This window comes from Diospyros lotus, chromosome 2 (genome assembly GCF_014633365.1).
Source record: "Diospyros lotus cultivar Yz01 chromosome 2, ASM1463336v1, whole genome shotgun sequence".
NCBI classification, from domain to species: Eukaryota; Viridiplantae; Streptophyta; class Magnoliopsida; order Ericales; family Ebenaceae; genus Diospyros; species Diospyros lotus.
In genome coordinates, this window is record NC_068339.1 from 24,777,212 (window position 1) to 24,799,317 (window position 22,106).

At 32.7% G+C, this 22,106-nt stretch overlaps 2 long non-coding RNA genes across 2 annotated transcripts; one reads left to right on the plus strand and one right to left on the minus strand.

Moving 5' to 3' along the window:
- Positions 1–1,809: 1,809 nt before the first annotated feature.
- On the minus strand, positions 1,810–20,798 carry LOC127794051 (uncharacterized). The gene is made up of 3 exons (XR_008021536.1): positions 20,616–20,798; positions 2,484–2,569; positions 1,810–2,154 (listed from the first exon to the last, which is right to left on the minus strand). It is a non-coding gene; the product is annotated as an uncharacterized LOC127794051 (long non-coding RNA).
- LOC127794052 (uncharacterized) lies at positions 9,659–11,753 on the plus strand. Its single transcript, XR_008021537.1, has 3 exons — positions 9,659–10,073; positions 10,620–10,723; positions 11,567–11,753. It is a non-coding gene; the product is annotated as an uncharacterized LOC127794052 (long non-coding RNA).
- Positions 20,799–22,106: the final 1,308 nt, after the last annotated feature.

The window sequence follows — 22,106 nt, forward strand, 5'->3', positions numbered from 1 at the left end:
AAATTCATCTTTAATTTGAGGCCAAAAAAATTTTGACTCAAAATTCGTCTGAAATTTAAGACGAATAATTTTTTGTCTCAATATCCATCTCTAATCTGAGACGAAAAATTTTCATCATAAAATGCATCTCAAATTTGAGACATAATATTTTTCATTTCAAAATCCGTCTCTAATTTTTCCAGCATCTTCCCCTTCCCCCAGACTCGAACTCGAAATCTCTCATGTGCGCGTATGCGCGCGAAACCAGTTGAGCTACCAAACCTTATTATTAAATGTTCACGCTTATAAATTATATACTAACATATAAAACCACTATTTTTCGTAATTATAATTTATATTCTTTATTATAAATTGAAAAACATAAATTAATTGAATTAAATTAAATAAATTAATTGGTTAAAAAATAAAAAGAATATTTTATATATTTTTTAAATTTATTAAAAAATTTTATATTAAAATTTTGTTAAATTTATTTTTATTTTCTTAAAATTAAAATTTGTAATGAATTTTGCTGTGATTTTTTAAAATTATTTAATTTTATTTTTTAATTATTTAATTTTTTCTAAATTAAAATTAATTATTTAATTTTTTAAAAAAATTAAATTTTTTAATTAATTTTGCGGTGGTTTTGAAAAACCGCCACAAATGTTATTTAATTTTAATTTTAAATTATTAAATTATTTTTTTAAATTTAGCGACAATTTTCAAAAAATCGTCGCAAAATTAAATTTTTAATGAATTTTGCGATGTTTTTGGGAAATCGCCGCAAAATATTAAATAAATCGCCACAAAGAATGTATTTTGTGGCAGTTTGTAAACCGCCCTAAAACACGGTCTTTTGCGGCGATTTTAAAAAATCGTCGCAAAAAATCAAATTTTTTGTAGTGTAATTTCTTTCAATTGGATAATAATAAAAGTATTAGTGTTAAAACCAAACTAAAAAAAGAAATTAAGTTTTTTCATTATAAAAATCCAATAGAATTGAAATAAAAAATTAAACATATTTAATCAAAATTATTTGGCTTGACTAAAATTTTTAGTTTGAATCAAATAATGTTTCCACTTCACAGGTCTAGGTATAGACCTAAGAACCAACACCAAGAGCCACGATGATTGAGTCTATGGGTGGACCTGCGTTGGCCGGGGTGGTTAGATTTTTGAAAAGTATACTTGGACAACATCAATTTGGTCCACAGAGACATACACGACCCAAACTCATCACTATCTATAAAAGACCCTTGAATTTCTAATCACACCTAACACCAATATAAATATTCACCCAACTTCTCTCTCTCTCTCTTTTTCTCTCTCTGTGGAGAGGAAAGATTTGGTTCCAAACAGCGTTTGAATTTTCAATGCAAAGCAAATTAAGCTTCTTTCAGGATCAATAAAATCCCCAACAGGTTTCAGCAGAACAATGAAGTAAATCAAAGTACCAATAGTTTTGTACATTCATGAAGCTGCAAATTAAGTTTCCAATGATGACTGTTCCACTATTTGAAGAATTAAAATAAAATCACAGGACTCATCTAAGAGGCAGGATTTGTACTAGTGTGCAACATCTAAAAGGTAGAATTGTATCATGTAAAATTAAAGTAGGGTGTGTACCATGTCAGCATGATATAGTATTCAATAGAGAGTTAATTTATGATAAGAGGTGAAATTTATCCCATCTCATTTTTCATTAATATGTTATGAGAAAACTTTATCCAATAATCTTATTGAGCTTGCGGTTGACAGAATGTTACATTTTTGGGATTACATGACTCTGGCTCAACATTGATATCAATGGTTATGGTATGAATAATATCGTGTTCCATCACCTGATATTTATATATGAAAACATACTAATTTCAATTGGTCAAATACATGTGAGCAATCAAGTTCGTATTAAGAACTAATTAAACAACACCAACACGAGACAGAGCTATGCTGTGCAAATATGGAAGTGATGGGAAGGAAAAGAATTGATTGAAAGGATCGACAACTTTAGCTGATACTTATGTCTTAGTATAGACCTCTTGCGTAACATCTCGCTCGAGCGATAGGAAGGACCGAAATAATTTATCCTGATGGATCTATATGAATTTCCCAAGGGGTCACCCATCTTTGGATTTCTCCAGGTCAAGCACACTTAACTTGAAAGTTCCTTGCCTGCATTCAGCTCAAAAGGTATCCAATTAGTGTTGTTTCATTTCTTACACTATCCTCGATATATACTAACTTCTATGAGCTCTCGGGATATTACATTCTACCCCCCTTAAGCACATGACGTCCTCGTCATGCGACGTTATAACTGGTCCCAGATCTCCCCCTTTGTATGGCCGATGTGGGATTCGCCTAAGGTACCTACACGCACCTCCTTAGGGACTCAGCGTCCTCACTGAGGTTTGCCCCACCACCGCGCTCAGAGGCTCGGGGGTCAGCTCTGATACCACCTGCAACATCTCGCTCGAGCAACAGGAAGGACCGGAATAACTTACCTTGATAGGACTATACGAACTTTCGAGGGGGTCTTCCATCCTTAGATTTCCCCAGGTTAAGCACGTTGAACTTGAGAGTTCCTTGCCTGTATTCAGCGCAAAATATATTCAGTTAATGTTATTTTTTTTTTTTTTACACTATCATCGATATATACTAATTTCTATGAAGTCAGTTATTACATCTTACGTGTATGAATTGCATTTGAAGTAGAAGGAAGACCACGATAGAAACAGTGACGTGATTGAAACATCTAAGGTGCCTCATTTTATCATTTTCAAAAGCACAGGGTGAAAGGATCTTTACTTGTTTCTTTATTTTTTATTTGAGAAAGTACTTAATTCATTCTCTCCCAATTATCTTTCTGTTGTCCATAGATGATTCACATTTTTTAAATAAAAGTTTTATTCATTAAATAGTAACATCTCTCTTTTCCCCTTCCATTTTATAGGACATATATAGCTTTGAAAAGTTCAACAATAACGCTGACTACCCTGACCAAACAACCACAAAAAAATCCACCAATTGCAATAGGAAATCAATTATGACCAGCCCAAGTTGTTATTTTTAGATCATTACAATTGCAGTGTGTATGGTTATATCAAAAAAATTTCTTCCCCTCTTTTGACATAAAGAGCAGCGAGAATTACAGTCTTTTGACACAATTATTTATTTAATAAAAAGAAATGAAGGACACTAAGGTTATGAATTTTAACTCTTTTGCATATTAGTTTTTATTGTGCATGCATGTTTATTTTAATATATGTTACTAATTTATTTTTGGTTGTGCTTTATAGTAATATAAAAGAGACAAAAGACAAGGAAGGCTCAAAGAGTGATAAATATGTCTTCATACCTCTACTTTACTTAGAGGAAGGGGAAGGGGTTTGTCAACTTCAAAGTCAACATATTCTTCTATTAGAGGATCAAAAGTCCCAATCAAAGAGAAAAATAAAAAATGAGCTAGCAAAAGTTCACATCGTTTTGTTTTTAAGGCAACAAAGGGTTGGTGTTGGGGAACCCAGGTTTGTATTATTGTATGCTTTTTTGGCCCTTGAATTTGTTCAATTAATAGCATTTTTTATGATCTAAGCAAAGAGTTTTGTGATAGGTAAAATGATGCTACACAATTTGCTTTTCTACTTTGAGAGTGACAAAATAGAATTGGAAACAAAAGTAAGTATACTTATATGGACATTCAAGAGACGTGCTCAAAACATCTAGATATATATATTATAGGGATGCACATCATATATGGAGATGAGATGTGGGTCACATGTGATGTTGATTTGCTTCAAATGTTTAAAGAAAGTTATAAAGAAATGAACATTCATATCTTTGCGTACGAGAATAAGTCAACATGCCCAGTTCCCTTTAAGTTATCAAAACATGTCGAAGAATCAGGTTTGGAGATATTATTTCTTCTTAGTTGAATGATTTTAGATCTTTTAAGATATTACTAGGTCTTTAAATTTTGTTTTTTGTTGCTTCGCATAAAAAGAAATAGGAAATGAAGGTCATGATGATTCAATTTGTATTGGACGCATAGGTTTGAAATTGCTTCTTCTCATTTAATTTTACTTCTTAATTGAATTATTATAGGTCATTTAAGATATTTATTTGGATCTAAGAAGTATATGTAGTTCATTGTGTTTTTTTGTTGCTTCACAAAGAAAAAAAAATAGAAAATCAAAGTGATGATGGTTCAGTCTGTATTTGATGCCTTGGTTTGATATTATTTTCTTCTTAAGGTTCTAATGTTATTTTTAATTGAATGATTCTAGATTTCCTAAGGTATTTATTTAGAATTTAATAATTTAAATTTTGTTATTTGTTGCTTCATAGGGAAAGAAAGACAAAACCAATCAATTGATGATTCACAATGTCTTCCAAACAATCCACTAATTGATGAAATTGCACTACAACCTAATGAAGTCGAACTACATCCACATCAATCACCAAGAGAAAAAGAAAGCACGAGTGAAAAATGATGGTATTTATTTATCATAATTTTGGTATTATTACACATTAATACATAATTATGTAACTTTAACAAATTTATGTCAGACAATGAGAAAAGAGTTCGAGGAATGAACAAGAATAAAAGAATTGTTGATCTAAAAAATGATAATCAACTAGAAGTAACTTTCTATCAAAATCGAGTTATTTGACCTAAAATCTGAGTTGCATAGGTGTTGAAATATGTTATGATTGTTTGTGATTTTAAAATTTGCCTTTTTAGAGTTCATAGTTGGAAAAAAAATTAGAGAATAAGAAAAGAGCCACATGCGTTGTATCATATTTTTTGATATATGAAAAAATGTGTTTGATGAAAAATCTATCTTAGAATGAAAAATCTTTTATATGAAATTCATATTTTGAAATAAGATTTTCATATTTCGAAACATGCATGAATAGTGTCTGGCACGAATGTTCAAATGTTTGAAAAATCCAAAGTTCATACATCATATTTTGAAACTTAATTTTTATGTTTCGAAACATCATTCTGTCATGTTTCTATACCTGTTTCGAAATACCTTCTGATAAGGTTTAAATGTTTGTTAAGCTTGCATGCTATATTTCGAAACCTATTTGATATGTAAGCATATGTTTTGAAAACTATATAGTATATTTTAAAATCTTTGTCAATTCTGTCAGCAGAGCATTTAAAATCTAAGTTGCATAGGTGTTGAAATATATTTTTGAAGTATGTTTTGAAACCTTCATAACATGTTTCGAAACATCTGACTTTGTTAGCAGAATATTTAAAAACCCGAGATGTTTTTTCTTTTCATTCTCTTTATATTCCAAAGTTTTTCAAAAAGCTTACTTTTTACTTAATCTCCATACTCCATAATTACAATTTCAAAATTTGTAAGTGGAGAACAAAACAAAATCATAAGTAAGCATAAAGCATTGTCTCCTACTCATTCTTTCTCTAAGTGCATAACTAGTTGTAAAGACTGAATGTTTCGAAGCATATGATGTATGTTTCGAAACCTTAGTGTAAAAGTGTATTGTTTCAAAACCAATAAGGTGTGTTTTGAAATCTACTTTAATATCTTGTCTCTAACGGTTATAATTAGTCAAAATTCTATTTATTGGTATATATATCAGTTCTTTGAAGACAAGATGTACTTACAAGCATATGCATTAGAACATACATACAAGAGACACAAGATACACACTCAAGTACTTGTGAATGAAATCTTTTTGACAAGCTCTCAGAAGATCCATACATACAAGCCTTAATGTGCATTATGGTGTGAAAAGGAGAAGCAAGCTGAAATTCAAAGTCTCAACCTTCTGGCTCTTCTCCCCTCAAATCAAGAACTTTGTAAAGCCATTTGGTAAGACATTCTATTGCATTAAATATGTTGGGCTGTAAAAGATAAGTTTTATTTATCTTGTTATTGGTTTGTAAGGTTTGAGTTTAGCCTTAAAACTCATTGTGGTGTAAAGTTTGAGTTGAGCTATAAAAATTCATCATGTACAAGGTTTTAGGATGAACCGTGGTAAAACCCTTATTGTGGTTGATTACTAGTGAAAGTGATTATGTTTGAAAATTCTTCAAGTGGGTAAACTTGAAGGTAGGGGACTAGGTGGGGTGTCGAACCACTATAAATCTCGTGTGCACTTGCTTTACTATTTTACTTGCCTATTCTCATTGTTCATGCTTTCAAAAGAAGAATTTTCAAAAGTTAAAGTTACAAAATAAGCAAAATAGAGGAAGGTTTCGAAACATATCCTAATAGGTTTTGAAACATACTTAACAGAAATATTGATTTTGAAACATACTCATTCATATTTTAAAATATACTTAACAGAAAGGTTGATTTCGAAACATACTCATTTATATTTTGAAACATAGTGTTCTGCAAACAATAGGTCCTTAAACTATAGAAGAATTTACCCTAATCTCAATTCACCCCCATTCTTGGGATATATTTGTCATCATTTGGAACTAACAATGTGGATTGCAATTAAGGTAAATAAAAACTAGTTGATATATATACTTTCAAATTTGGTTATTGATTTGTTTAACTTTTCTTTGTAGGAGAAATTTAAAAATGATAATATGAAGGATCACCGTGAAGATGCACTTAGTCCCAAGTGTTTCTTGTGGAACAATTGGAGGTCCTCTTTGAATAGAAAATATATCAAGTGGTACAATAGTGTACAAGACATTCTAAAAAAAAAAAAATCTTGAAGAGATTCAAGGTCAAGAAGAATGGAATGGCTTGTCAAAAACCATTTTCAAGCTTCATGTCAAGGTGAACAATCTTGATTTGTTTTTTTTGTAATTCTACTTCTAGTTTTTTAAGGAGTAACATTTCTATCTTATTGATATATTTTATGTTGTTATTAAATTTTCTAAATTTTAATAGAAAAAAAGTGAAAGAAATTCAAAAAATAAAAAGATGCTACACATGCCTTATAGGATTAGAAGCAAGCCAATGAGAGAGATTGCATACCAAATGATACTATAACATATACCATCAACAATTTTCTTTTATATATATATATATATATCAATATGTTAGATAACAGTTACCCTAAACTTTTTATTTTATTTAGGGAGGCAAAAATGGTTATGAACCCAATGTAGCAGATATGTGATTTGCAACTAGAAAGAAATGTGAGAAATTGGTGGAGTCGAAAAGAACAAGAAACATATGTAAGTTAAATAGTTAATGACACTTGCTTTAATTTTCTTGTTCAATTTTTTATTAAATTATACTGTGAACATGTTTTGTAGAATCAATTAGTTCAAAGTATCCAATTGAATCCTGAAATGTCTAATCTTAAAATCATTGATGTGATGACCTAGAATTTCCTCAATTTCTATTTACATCTAGCTAGTAATTCAAATACATGGGTTGAGATTTTGCCCCATAATTATACAACAATGGAAGCAAATTAAGTATAAATACACATTTTAGGGGTGTTTCCTCACATAACAAAGCATCAATTAATCAAGTACAACAATTACAATATCTGAGCTGCTGTCTACAACTCAAATCCAAAGATCTTTTCGGTTGGGATTGCCCTGTACACATAGTCACCTAAGACCGACACACCAAGTCATCCCTTCTTAACATCGGCTCCCATACTTGGAACGATGTTAAAATAAGGTGAGTCACAAGACTCAGCAAGTATAATAGAAGAATATATATAAATCTGGGAATGAATCTCTCACCTAGAATACGCCCCACACAGTGCAATGCCACAAATGATAATGTCACACCATACCATGCACGAAGATATCCGGTGCATAACACAAATATACCAATCCATGTAATGGTTCTTAAGGCCCATGGAAATGCACAACTTGGCACATAAGTCCTAGCATACAAACCTGCCGCAACCATGACTGACTGGCATAAAAGATGTAAACTCGCGACCCTCACATCATAAACCACATGAGCCCAAGGCTCTCACAACATATTCCACATGAGCCCGAACTCTCACAACATAATCCACACGAGCTTGAGGCTCTCATCATACCCACATGCCAGAGTTCCCAAGTCATAGCTACCCGGAGCCCAACTCCAGTCATAGCTATCCGGGGTCAACTCCATACCACAATCCATATCAAATTGTAACCATGCAATGCATCAAATAAGGAATGCAATCACTTTTGCAACATTAACGTGATGACAACGCGCCCATAAGCCAATCATTAGGCTATGCTACGTCCACGTAAGAATTCGCACAAGCAAATGCTCTAAATGCATATGCTCACTTAACATACACAAGTCAGCACACAATAGGCCAACTGTGTTATGCCAATGCTCACACTCCCAACACATACAAGCATGACCCCCAATTAATGCAAGTCCAATCCCATGCACTACAATGCCATGCGATATATGCACTACAATGCCATGAGATATGTCACATAATGGTAGAGTTGGTCGACAGTGACTAGACACCGATTAACAATATGTGATTAGGAATAATCGGTCAACAACCGTTCTCGGCTCGATCAACGGTTTGCTCCAGCATCACTAAATGATCAACACGTCACCTCATCGGACAATAGCTCATGCATCTGTTATCACGACTCATACCTACGGAAAACCATGACCACAACCAAATCCCGTCAACCCTCTAAAAACCTAGTACCAACTGATTTGGCATCATTCTCAAGGAAGGAAGAACGATACAATACTCTGTAAGCATTTATCAAATAAAATCTCAAGAGACTCTTATTTAATTTAATTTACACAAAAGAGATCCATAACGCCTATAAGTAATATCTGGAACTGAATCGGATTAAAGAATGAAATGAAATTCATAAATGGGAGGAATCTCGCAAATGAAGTAAAGATGTTGTTGGAAAATCAACCCTGTAACACCCGAGAATAATTTTGAGGATAAAAATGATGTTTGATAAAGGGCATAATTGGAATTTTGGGAAAAATAAGACTATAGGGCACACTAACACAGCTTTGGACGACCGAATTAATCAGAGGGAGTACCTCGGACCCTAGATAGCCAAGAAAAATGGTATAGTATCGACGAGCAATTAAAATTATGATTTTTAGTGATAAAAGAAATGAGATCGGGAACAATTTTCGGTACAGCAAAAATACAACTGCCAATTAGGTCGTATTACCGAATTGTTATAAACAATGTCCAAAAAGTCAAAAGAGGGTATCAAGGACTAGTATTCGATTTATAGAACAACCCTTAAGAGGTTTTAGGTTGAATCGAGTGGATTTGAGGTCAAATAAATCAGTCGGGCCTAAGTGTAATTTTCTACAAATGCCTGAGGGAGGTCAAAATGGTAAATTTTTGAAAATTTCAAGGGAGAAATGAGAAGTTATAATCTTGTGGGTCTTAGTGGTATAGTTGGATAATTAAGGGGCTTGAGAATAAGGGCCAAAATGTAAAAGGAAATTCAAAGGGGGCCAAATCGCAATTTTTGAAAATCTGCCAAAGCATGGCAGATTTGGCCGAGATTTTGGCCTGATTTTCCGGCGATTTGGGCAGCCTAGGACCGTCAGGGAGTGGCCTAGGGAGGTCTAGGAGACGTGGGAAAGAAGCCTTGGCCGGAAATCGGCCACGTGGGGGTCGAATTTGGCTATAAATAGCCAAGGGTTTCAGCCGAAAATGAAGCATCAAATTGCTCGATTTTGAGAGCAAATCGAGGGAAACCAACAAGGGGCTTTCGATCCTTGAGGGAAGAGGATCATTTCTGGAGAGTTTCATAATTTTTGGAGCGGTGTAGAGGTGTTTTTGCATTTGGCCGAACGTATATATATATATATATATATCGAGTGAAGATGAAATCGGGTTGTAGAGTGATCGATCGAGCGATCTAATAAGGGGCTTTTGTTCGCAATCTGATGGGTAACTGATCTGGAAAGTTTCGTGCCAATCGGAGTTCAAATCGAGGGTCAATTTGATTCGCCTGAGTTCGGTAGCGGGATAGGTTCGACCGGATGTTTTTGGCCAAATCGGAAGGCTTCCGGTGGTCTTTTCCGAGCAAGGTTGGTACCATTGGGATCGACTAAGGGAGAGGAACAGCCTGGTGTCGTCGCTTCAATTTTCCGGTGGGCCGTCGCCGGAGAAGATGACCGGAGGTATTTTTCTGTATTTTTTAATTCTGAAAATATAGAAAATTCGATAAAAAATAGAATTAAAGGAATTAAAATTCTGTAAAAATATTCAGAAATTCAAGAATGATGAATAGTTTATTTTGATGAATTGTTATCTTAGAAATTTCTTGGGGAAATAATTATTTTTGATTTTTGAAAGGAATTGTAAATAGAAAATAAATAGGAGAAATTTTTAGAAAATTATGAAAAAATTCCAGAAGTATAAGGAATTTATTTTATGAGTTTTGGTGATTTTTCTTGAAGTATATTCGAAGTGAATAGATGAGAAATAAATTTTCTCAAGGAAAAGTAATTATGGAAATTTGAGAAAATAGGAGAAAAATCTGGAAAATTTCCAGAAAATCCCAGAGGCTTATAAATATTTTTTTATGAATTATTATGTAAAAATATTTTAGAAAATAGTTGTGTAGATATTTATTTTGGATTATTAGAGAAGAAAATGGGAGAAAAATAGGAAAATTGTGAGAAAATTAAGGAAAATTATAATTGTTGGATAAATGTGATGATTAGGGTGCCTTGAGGGTTGAGACGAAGTGACTCGTGAGAAGTTCGAAGAAGGCACGCAAATCGAGGCGTACCGCGCTTGTCGAGAAGAATTTGAAATTTCGCCAAAGGTGAGTGTTCGCCCTCAACTTTGTTTTGACTTGCGAGTGGTTCTACCCAAAAAGACTTTAAGTGACATGTGAGTGGTTTTCATCCCTATGGCTTGGGTTTTTGTGATGAATTGTCCAAATGATTGTTTGCACGTACATTAAACGTTGATTTTAAGTGTTGATTTTTAAGTTATGCATGTTATGATTTAAGTGATGCATGTTATGATTTTCGACCATTGGCATGTTTTGTGTCGTCCATGCGGGATGTGGGTTGTTAACCTGTGACGTAGCCCAGAGTGATAGCACTCGGGATGCGTACCTAGGATTAATGCTAGGTGACCCACTTGGGACGGGACTGAGACGGACTTCACCCTACGGGACCCAAGTGGCGGGGCTGAAGTGGACACCACCCCGGTTGTTGGCTCAAGTGGCGGGGCTGCGAGTGGACACCACCCCAGGTTCCTTTGAGCAATAGCATTAATGCCAAGGTGACGTCGATTCCGAGGATAGTGCTGATGTGACACTGTTGGGGCTAGGGTTGCGTTGGGTTTTGGAATGCTTTTGGGTTGGAGCGTAAAGCCTACAATGACAATGGGGTGATTCCCGGGTTCATATGTCGAGGTTGTCCCTCTTAAGCAGGATTGTTATGCCAATGGGCCGAAGTGGTTGTGTCGCATTTAGAGAGATTGCATTTTCCTCGGTTAGGGTTAAGTGCTATGTGGGATTCTCTTAGGCTGGTGCATGTCGGGATTTATCGATTTTGTATATGATTTTTCATATCTGCATGAAAACGTTTTTGAACTCTCACTTAGATGATTCAGCATCCAATTTGGACTATGTCCCTGGAATATTCAAACGTTCCAGGTGAAAGCAGTGGCGCCAAGGGAAAGAATATCATCGAGATGTAGCGGCTATGTTTAGTTTTCGTAGGTTTTGTCCATGATTACGATGTTCAGAGGTTATGTAATATTTTGATATTTTCATGTGAAACATCGATTTGGTTATTGTAAAGGAATTGTCGGTTATATATCATTGAGGTTTCGATCTTGCTTCCGCTGATGTGATTGTTGATACCTGTCTTAGTTTATTATTAAATTTTGATATGCTAAGAAGGTACGATCGGGATTGACGGGAAATGATTATGATGAAGGTATATGCATTGAGAGACTTATGTTGTGTTCGATGTTGAAAAAAAAAAATATTCCCGAAATCTCGAGTTAACGCTCGTTGTGAGAAAACGGGGCGTTACAAACCCACTAAAAGCTACCTCACTGTAATACCTTAGGACATTGTAAATAATAATTGTAATTTTGGACCCTAGAGAAATTAGTAGAATTTTAGTGTTTATCGGTAAATTGAATAGGGTAAGGTATATTTAGATTGTAATTAAATTTATTTATATTGCATAAAATATATAGTTTAATCATAGTTAAAATATCAGAAATCATATTATGTATTTTTAATCATAGTTAAATATCAGAAATTATATTATGTATTGAAATATTGAGATTTTCTTATAATATACTGTTATATAATTCGTATATATGTACATTATATATATATATAAATCAGCAAAAATGGAGCAGGCACGATGGCCATGCTCTGGCCGCGCCCACTACAAGAATTTGAAGGATTTACCCACACACGTAAATGTGGGTAAAAATTACCTTATGTGTCAACTATAATTTTTCTTCACACATAATGTAAATGTCAAAATGTGTGGGTAAAGAGGGGTTAGAAAATAACTTTTGCCCACACATATATTGATGTGTGAATAAAACTTAATATATTACCCACACATATATGTGTAGATAAATATTTTTGTATGTGTAGGTATTTTTATGTTAAGAAGTTGTAATTGTGACATGGCTGATGACGTGACTTTAATTGAATAATGATGTGACATGACACGTGTATTTGTTTATGTGCAGATAAAATTAAGATTATGTGTGGGTAATAATATTAAAAATAATTTTTATATCTGTGGGTAAAAACGTTATGTGTAAGTAAAAAAAATATTATGTGTGGATAATAATATAAATTTTTTTTGAATATGTGTGGATAAAAAAAAATATAATATAGGTAACAAATATATTATGTGTAGGCAATAATATAAAAAATAATTTAATATTATGAGAGAATAATTTCCATATGTGTGGCTAAAAAACATATTATGTGTGGACAAAGCTAAAATTTTATATTTAAAAATTCAATTGTTGCAACATTTATTACAATCTAGTTCAAACATATATGCACATAAAAAGTCATAAAATAAGATAAAATCACCTAAAAAGTTCAAACTATATTAAAAAAAACATAAAACAAATTATTAAATCTCGTCGTCAAACTCTTGTTTAGTAAAATAAAGGGAAGGGCTAGAGCTGCATGGGTCGAGGTGAGATGGGGCGAGGCAAGATCGTTCTGAACTATGATCTGATAATACATGTGGAGTAGACGAGGCATAATATTTTTCTCAATCAACGCTTGTAGGAATATGTTTACGTCTCCCTAGAGCTCTTGAAAAAGACACTTGTATGGTTCAAATCTTCAATCAATTGATTGTATGTTGGATGACTGGACTCCCCACTAGTGCATGTTGCCTTGAAAGTATTAGGAGATCGCCCCCAACTAAATAAGCAGACAAATTGTCGTCCAATAACCTTTTCTAATATATCCTTATCAGTCATTTTATTTGGAGGATTATTTCGCCTTAGCTGCATCTTTTGTTCCTGTAAAAAAAATACAGCATATTCTTAATCAATTGTTTTGCTAAACTATCCAACTACAAGCATGCATCAGCAGAAATGACTGATGATCTAAATGTGGTGCATTTAAGATAATGCCGCGCAAAGTGCCTAAAAATGTTTGAATTTAATAGCATAATTGAGATATATACAATTGGATGGAATGGAATATTAAATCAACCAGTGGCAAATCACGGCTACAGAAAATGCATGTGTAGACTTAAAAGGAAACCAAGTTCTATTAGATTAAACTTTCCCAAAGAATACATGCAAAATGTTTTGATCAATTTTACTTGGCAATAAAAGACGGAACTTATGCACCACATTTAGAAAATTAACTATTGCTATTACAGTCACACATTCAAATCATATGCCAAGTGGAACAACCAAAAGCAAGTTTCACAGGGGTGCTTCTAAGATGAACATAAAAATGAAGAATAAAGGTTAAGATGAATCCTACAAATTTTGAATGCTTCTATAAAATAATTTTATTTTTATAGCTGGCACTTAAAAAACATTGTATCACTACTAATTTAATATACACTAAGCATAAATTATGGTAAGGATGTTGCAGGGAATTTACAAACATGGAACATATCTACAAAATGACATTCAAAGCTGCCAAAAAATAGTCGTCTAATAACAAAAGCACTTTCGAAAAGTGATAACAAGTTGTACGAGGAAACACATGTAATGTTTAATTCCTATACAGAGCCCACTCCACTTTTAAAAAAAAAAAAAATCAATAAAAAACAACACATATGCAACCTTTCAGCACTATACATTAACAAGAAGTAGAAATTTGTTGTTTTAAAGTGATTTTATTCACAAATCCATCAAATATAATATATACCAACAACTTCAGCTCTAATCATGACTTCCATCTGTGAAAATGGGCCTAAACCATACAAATGCGTGAATTTGTGCATGAACAATGAGATAGAAGACAAGTGCATAACGAGCTCAAATCAAATGAAGTAAACAATAGACATTACAAATTCCACAAACAACATATCCGACTTAATCAACCGATCTATCCCAAAATCGGATTAAAAGAGGCAGAAATATTTAAGAAGCAGTGTGCCTCTAACTCCTTTAACTTTGAAAAAATATATATATTTACATATTTAGCCTCTAACTCTGGAGACGACCACTATCCATACCACGAAAAACCTTGATAAATGGCATATAATTCATGGCTTACAAATTCAAAATAGGAAAATGAACTATGATGAGATATAACAGAGCATAAGAAATTAAAAAGTCTAAAGATATATAACTACATGTGCATTTGTGAATGGGAGAAGAAGAAGAGATTAGAGAAGGAGAAGAAGCTACGTTAAAAAGAGCAAAAACTTGAAAGCATATATTTTATAATTATCTATTCAAAAGAAATAGCAGCAATAAAAAATAAAACATTGACTGTGCACCAATCATTGAATTGTTGACAATTTTATAGAAACAAAGGATCATTGTATCTCAACATTGTCAAACAGAAAATCCTAATGAAATGAAAAGGATGAATAAATAAGTGGCTGTAAAAAATGCATTTGAGACCAATAATTTTGGAGACATGGGGAGAGAACAGGTTACTAGTGAGTTAGTTTGCTCTAGAGATAAGAAGTGTTGTTGTTGTGGTCGTTCTACTTTTATATATCAGTTCAAAAGATGCAACACATTCACAAATTCATATATTTTATTTACTTCCTTCATGAGGACAATATATAAAACAAGTAGAACAATATAGTAGAAAGTTTGAGCTCTATGGGCCAGTGCAAATATTCAAATAATTACAAAAACTGTACATATGAACATTGCTTGTCTTATAAATCTAAATGTTGCTCAGCTTACCATCCGATAACCTAATCGTGGACTTAGACAACCTTTATAATTTAATTGTTCCCATTGATTTGTTTTTAGGTCCAACACCCAGAAGTCCTACAACAACAAAGTCCAACCACAAAACCAAACCTTAAGTACATATTTGACATATAAACAACTTTGCAGAAGAAGAAGCCAGGATGGAAAAGAAGCCTTGCCTTGTAGTGATGAACCGCTCTTGATTTGGAGACGTGAACTCACCACCTAGAGTATAGCATAGAAATATTCTTTTATTCTATTTGAGTTCTTTACCCATTCACGATCCATACTCTATATCTTTTCACGCTCTACACAAAAGTATCACATTTAGACATTAAATAAATAAATATACGACCGTTACAACAAAGGAAATTTTACTTAAACCTACATTACTTCTATGAACCAACTTTGACTGGCACCATCTTTTGAAACTTTGGTGAAATGGGCTGACTGTTTTAATTTTTATCAGATCCATGTGCCAATTTAAAGCCTTGTTTCCTAATACAGCTATAAAATGTGCATTAACTTTAAAAGAGTTAATGACAAGTATGTGCAGAACAACTCCTTGAGCAAGGGAATCCCTCCAGCATTGTTAGTGAGAAATATTTCTTTTGAGTATGTTTATATGTTGTGTGCTGAAAATAAAGTGTGCACAAAAATTGTAAAATGCCATGAAATAGTAATTGACATCAATTTCTATGGAATTCTAGACACTATTTGAAGCAAAAAAAAAAAAAACATTACAATCTTTGCCATTCTCTTTTAGAGGACAACATTGTTTATGACTTCATAAACTTGGGGACTGATATAGTACAGATCTTCAATTACTCTCTTAAGATTTTGATGACATGCACCAAGTCTTAGACATATTTAATTAAGAATTGCACAGAAAAGCACTTCAAAGCAAGGTGAATAGGATTCTGCAAGGATAGTGCAAGAGAAAAGAAGACAGATGAGTTAAAAAAACCATAAAAATCATAATTAACATACAAAGACCTACAAGTGCACCAACCAGAGTGACAGAGTATTGAATTAGTTGTAGGGACAAAATATATGAAAAGATCTCACGACGAATGTTTCTTCAAAGTTCAGACAATTCATTTCTTTGTGCCAAACAATTGCCTTCATATGACAATTCAGAATGACGTTCTACCTTACAAATCTATGAGCAAGTGATGGCAAATATGGTGCTATTCTCAACAACAAAAAAATATTGACATCCAAGCTTCAAATCCAATGATTTAACAAATATGGAAACAAATTCAACCAATTGCGTATTTTGTAACCTATCATGGGCTAAAAATTGACGGACCTTCATTCCGTACATACCTTTAGTGCGACGAACGGTCAGTGGCAACGGGTCTGCAAAGCTGGAGGAAGAAGAACGGAGGCAATGAGTCGAGAAGAGAGAGGAAGAGAGAGAGAACCAGACCTTGTTGAACAGCGACGACGATTGAAGACGGAGGCGGTGGGAATGAGTTTAGAGAGAGAAGGGAGAGGGGGTGAGTTAGGGTTTTGGTGAAATGGGAATTTGGGGAGGGAATTGGCTAAGAAAGAGGCAGGGTTCTCCCGCCAACATTTTAATTTTTTTTGAAATATTTAGTTATTAAAAAAATATTAATAATTATTTAATTGATAGAAATAAAATAATTTAATATTATAATAACTTATAAAATAATTTAAATTATGAAAATTATTAAATAATTTAAATTATAATTTATGATAATCATCTAAAATATGATAATAAAATAATTTAAATTATTGCATCAAAATAATATTTATTTAAAAATTTAATTATATAATAAATCTATAATTATAATAAATTAGTTTAATAAATTATATTCTTTTCAATATGTTCGTAATTTTTAATATATTGTATTATCAATAAATAATTAATGTTTAATTATAATAACTTAATAATTATATTCATACATTTACATAATTATATTAAGAATTGTTTATGATAGTGTTAGTTAAATTTTAATAATTCTTTTTTGGTTAGAATAAAAAGAATTAATGAAAATAGATTCAATAACAAAAAACTGTAAATATAACCCTAAACACAAAAAAATCAGAAAAGAGATGAAATGGGATCATAAACAAGGTTAAAAGATACTGAAATAAACCATGTCCTCCTAATCGATATGAGAAATGTTGCAAAGGATGGAAAAGGTCCAGAGTTTCGCTACTTTATCTTTATTTCTATAGGAAATTTTTATGAGCTTAATGATACCGTATATTTGTTAAGGTTTCAAGGATTTTAGATTTGAACAGATTAGCAAAAGAGGGATTTTAGAAATTAGAAACCAGGTAGGGATTTAATTTTAGGGAATGGGGAATTTTAGTGTAGGGATTTAGTTTTAGGTTTATTATTTGTATTTGTAAATAAAATCAAAATAAATAAATTATTTTAAATTATAAAAATTAAAATGATGTAGTTTTGTAATTTAAGTATAAAATCATAGATACGTGGATACCCATACCTATATAACATTTGTAATTATGCGTAGATAAGTTTATAAATATTTACCTACAAATGCGCAACATTTATTAATATATATGGGTAATATAATTCCAAAAAATGCCACATCAGTTAATACATGGATGCCCACACATATATAACATTTGTAATTACGTATAGGTAAGTTTATAAACAATTACCCACACATGCGTAACATTTATTAATATGTGTGGATAATATAATTCCAAAAAAATGCCACATCAGCTAAAATTTTATCGAGAAATTTCCCACCAACCTTTGAAAATGAAGGGAATTTTTTCCGTCAAAATAAGTGTGGGTATATCAATTTACCCACACATAATAAATGTGAATAATGTAATGAGTTTGTCTAATTTAATCACCCACACATATATACCCTTATGTGTGAGTAAATACCTACGTCTAATATGTGTGGATGATTTATATGTGGGTAAGTTTATAAATAATTACCCACACATACATAACAGTTATTGATATATGTGGGTAATATAATTCAAAAAATTGCCACATCAGCTAATACGTGAATACCCACACATATATAACATTTCTAATTATGTGTGGGTAAATTTTTAAATAATTACCCACACATGCATAACATTTATTAATATGTGTGGGTAATATAATCCAAAATAAATGTCACATCAAATAAAATTTTATCGAAAAATATCCCACCAACCTCTAAAAGTGGAAGGAATTTATTTTGCCAAAATAAATGTGGATATATCAATTTATCCATACATAATAAATGTGGATAATATAATGAGTATGTCTAATTTAATCACCCACATATATTACCATTATGTGTGGGTAAATACCCAAGTATAATATGTGTGGGTAATTTATGTGTGGGTAAATCTCTCAAATTCTTATAGTGGCCTGCAACAAGCAATCAGAGGTGAGGGGGGGCATTAATGCTTCAATGGACGTTGGGATGGCTTCTAGAACGCATGGCGCCCTTGATGGGACAACTCGTGGCCGGTTTTGGGCTATAAATAGCCGCGTTTGGGCAACTCATTTTCATCCAACTTTTACTTCAAATATTGGGAGATTGAGGCAATGTTTGATAGAGTGGTGAGTGGCGTTTGGATCCTTGCGTCGTGAGCAAGATTTTTGGAGAGTTTGGTAGCCAACGGAGTAAAGGAGTAGGAGAAACGAAGCTTCGCCGGAAAGTCGCGCATCGCCGGAGCCGAGCCTTCAATCACCAAAACGAGGTATTTTTGTTGGTTTTTTCTAAATTCCAAGGTTAATTTTGAGTTTGGGAGGTTGGAATTAGGGGGAAGGGAAGTTTCTTTTGAAGCTTGGGGGCTCGGCAGGATTGCTGGCAGCGAAGTGGCTGCCGGAGAAGACGACCCAGGGGGGTCGGCCGTGTAGTCGTACGCACCAGTGCATGAGGAAGCAGCGTGTGGGACGCACACGCATGCCAGGTAGGAAAATAAAGGAAAAAGAAAATAAAAAAAGAAAAAATAAAATAAAATAGGAAAAGTTTTGCAAAAATTTTGAAAAAATTTCAGAAAATCTAGAAGTTTGTTTATGCCTTATTTTGTGAATTTTTTTTTGGAAAATGATAAATTAATTATTTATTTAAGTAATTTTGTTATTATGAAAATAAGAAAAAAATAGGAATTTAATCTGAAAAATTTCAAGAAAATTCCAGAAAGCTAGAAATGTTATTTTAAGAATATTAGTGAAGGAAAATTGGGTTAAATGAGTGTTTAGATATTTATTATGAATTTTGAGGAGATAAGACATAGAAAATAAGGAGAAATTGTGGAAATTATGAGAAAAATAGGAAATTGATTTTCTAGAATAAATTTAATGTTTTAGGAACCTTGGGGCCCGAGGATTGGGAAATAGCTCGTTTGACATGTTTATCGAGGTCGTCACGCTTATTGAGGCATCTTAATTGTGAAAAATAAGTGCACTGTTACAAGTTTAGTATGGTTATAAATGTTTATATTTAAATCCCATCTTCGAGAATGGTTTGATCATATTGACATGCTCTGATATGTATCCATCACATAAACTGCACACATGACATGCTATGAAATGCATATGTACACGTTGATATCATTGATCACATGTATGGTGGCCGTAGGGAGTATGAATTAGCACCGTTACTGTACCAAGGGTGTCCCCATACACCCCAACTTCGAAAGAGGTGGTCATAAAAATGGTAGGTAGTATCAAGGGTATAGTTGACACCTACAATGAGTAAGACATTGCATGCACACACGTTAAAACATCTTATACCCTTACTTAGATAGTTCATAATCTAATTTGATTTTTGTCCCTAGAATATTCAACATTCCAGTCAAGATTTGCAGTGATGGTACGTAAGTCAAAGATGTGTAACGACACGAGTCGTTGAGGAATGAGCAAGTGTACCATGTTATGTTTCAAGTATTATGTATGTTTTAAATTATCTTTATAAGCTTATGTATCGTGAGAACTTTGTAACAAGTACTATATATGTTCGGTTGTCTATGTATAAAATGTTATGATCAGGTTCGATTTCAGATTTCGCTTTATAAGATTTTATTTATATCTAGTGTATAAATTATTTCGCCGAACACTAGATAGGTCTAAGGGAATTTCGGGAATAATATAATTTGAAAAAAAAAAAAATAACTTTCAAAATTTCCTAAGACATAACACGCCCTTAGGTGGGGTGTTATACTCACTGTCTAGCAAATCAAGGCCAAAAAAAGAGAAACAAAACTTCCATCTGCAACTACGGAAAATCACTAAAGAAGCTTACACTAAAACAAGGTAAGAAAAGGAAATGAAAGAATAAAAGAAACGCTGGTACCTCCAGCTTGCTACCAAGAAGAGAAATAAAAATAAAGGGCTTGCAGCTTTAACCTACTGCTAGGAAGATCCAGCAAGAAGGTCACCTGATCGGTGGGGTGGCAAAAACGGTTGGCCGGTCATACTCATATCGTGTTGAGATACACGTATAACACGATTATAACAAATACAAATACGACATGATTAACTAATCATGTCAAAACCCTACACCCTAACACGGACATATTTATTAAACGGGTTATATGACACGACATACGTAACCCGTTTAACAAACAAGTTAAACAGATCACACACGACACGGTAACTCACTTATTAAACAGACATGACACTTTAACACGAATAAAAACCTATTAATACGAATAAAACACGTTTAATTTGTTAAAATAGGAATATACTTAACAATCAACACATAATAAAAGTCATTTAACATGCAAAATAAAATACAGTCATCCAAAAATAAAATAAAATAAAATACAATCATCTCAACAATAAAATAAAATACAATCATCAAACAATAAAATAAAATATTCTAAATTAGATATTACACAATCTAATCAACCGTGAAAGAATTAGAACATTGAGTTGAAGGAGTGTTTTCCTTAGAAATATCCAATTAGATATTAGATCTACTAATTATAAATATTAAATTATAATCATAATTTTTTTTAATACATAATAGTTTTTTTAATATTATAAATATTTTTAATTTATTTTTATATATTGGTTTTAAACGCATCATTTCTTATATAATCATATTAACGTGTTCAGATTAATTCACTAATATTTTTAATTAAACATGTTATTTCATATATAATTGTATTAACGTGTTTAGATCAACTGATTAACTCGTTTAATTAAATGGGTCATTACATATTTAAATGGGTTAGATCAATAAACCTGTCTAAGACACGAAATTAATCGTATCATACCTGTTTATGATCCAAACCCAATTAACCTTAATCTTAATTCAATTAACTCCGTATCATTTCGTATCGTGTAATGAGATCGTGTAAAAAATTAGCGACCCTACCTCATGGGCAAGGAAGAAGAACGGAAGAACAAGCGGCGAAGGCTTCTCCCTTCTCTCTCAATTTTCTCAAGCTGGGAACTTCTCCAGAAATTTCTCCAAGGCGGCCGTGCTCCTCTCGCCCGAATTTTCCACCGCCTCCAGTTTCTCTCCTCCCATTCCCTTATAACAGGTATATTATATTCCCTTACATATCACATTCCGCTGTATTTCCATGACTTTCCTTTGAATATTCTACTCCCTTGTATAACACATATATTATATTACATTGTATTCTTCATGGGCAGCACATGGATGCACGGCTAAGGGTTCATGGAGGAAGAGGTGCCCTGATTATTCCACCAGCTTACTTGCTTTTCTATTACCCATGCGTATTAATTAATACAATAACATCTAGTATTATACAATACAACATCCCGTATTATATTTATATGTTTATTCCTTGCACCTCGGCAGCCTCCTCAT